The following is a 1,478-nucleotide window of genomic DNA, read 5'->3' as shown; positions in this document are numbered from 1 at the left end:
TGAACATATTAAAACAAGCATATGCAAAAAAGAATAATTGCAAAGTCTTTGTTTGTTGCCTTAAAATCCCAACAGTTGGCAGGCTATCAGAGCACCCAGTCAGTCTGCAGCAATGGAAACCGAGTGCATGGAGGAAGATCAGCCACCAGGAGCATTACACATGATTAGGTTGTCAAATTGCAGAAGAGAGATGCAAATCTTTGAACGCTCTGCATTCAAAGTCTGCTGCCCAAACTCTGTCAGTTCAGTTCAGTTGTTGGAAAATGTGGCCCCAGTGCAGATGTTAATATTCTCGTGCGGTGCTCCCATACACTTCCCGAGAGCCGTCTGTCGGCGTCTCCGGTCTGTGAAGCACGCCAACTGTTATCACAAGTTTTTCTTGCGAGGAATTTTCATGCTTCTCTGCAGACATAGTTGTGCAGACTTGGGTTTCACCAATGTGAAAAAAAGAAGAGCAGTTTCAGACACAGAAACTTCCTCTCCCTTCGTTGGGTGCATTTCAGTCTCTGCCACTTGCTTGGTTTGTGGAGTGGCTGAGATTCCTCCCTAGCTGGTGACTCTGATGACTGGCTGTATTGCCATTTCTCTACACCCAGCAGATCTCGCTCTTGGAGAGAAAGGGGCTGTGAAGCCCTTGTCAGGAAGGCAATTAGCAGCTTATGCATTTGTCTCCTGTATTTCATTAGTGTCTTACTCCAAATTTCTACGTGGCAGCTCTAGCAGTCATCACACTTCCTTAGACTACCTTGACTCTGTTAAGCAGCTCGTAGATCTGGGCATGGTAGAGATGCCATAATAGCTGCAGTGTTCAACTTCGTCTTACAAGACCTAAAGAGACACATCATCAGTGGTCATCCAGCTGGCTGTGAGATTTTATTGAGTTGTTGTTGAAGGAGCGTTGCCATCAGCAGAACCACTCTCCTCAAGCCCAGTCTCCTCCTTTCTGAGCGATCGCCAAGTGCCTCTCCAAGCTCTGACCCCCAGAAGCCCTCTCCTCTGGGGTGGCATGGTGAGGCTCTCTCTTGCTCCCAGAATGGGAGGACTTGGGAGGAAATGCCGGCTGTGGCACATTCCCATGCCGGGCACCTGTTTGGTTTTTATGTCTGCATCCTACCTGACCCGGTCAGAGCAGCAGCATGACCCAGCCAGAGCAGTACATCGGTACGTTTGGTGCCAGGATAAGACAGTGTGAACAGGTTTGACATGATTTGGACAAGCCCAAAAGAATCTCAGCTTTTGGCAGAGCTGGCAGAATTATTATCAGGAGACTTCAGGCTAGTCAGCACTCATCATGAGACACAATAGATCTGCTGCATTTTTAAAAAATGCATTTGAAAGAAAGGTTTGAAAAGTTCCTCTTCTTCATCTTGCCTGAACAAGGAAGTGCCTCATCTGAGAGCTCGACAGACAATATTTTTACCTATTCCCACCATGGCACAGGGGTGCGGGGGACACGGCCCTGGCCATCCCCTCCGGCA

This window comes from Cariama cristata, unplaced genomic scaffold, assembly GCF_000690535.1.
Source record: "Cariama cristata isolate BGI_N322 unplaced genomic scaffold, ASM69053v1 scaffold13224, whole genome shotgun sequence".
In the NCBI taxonomy this organism is placed as follows: domain Eukaryota; kingdom Metazoa; phylum Chordata; class Aves; order Cariamiformes; family Cariamidae; genus Cariama; species Cariama cristata.
Note: the sequence above shows the minus strand (reverse complement) of the source record.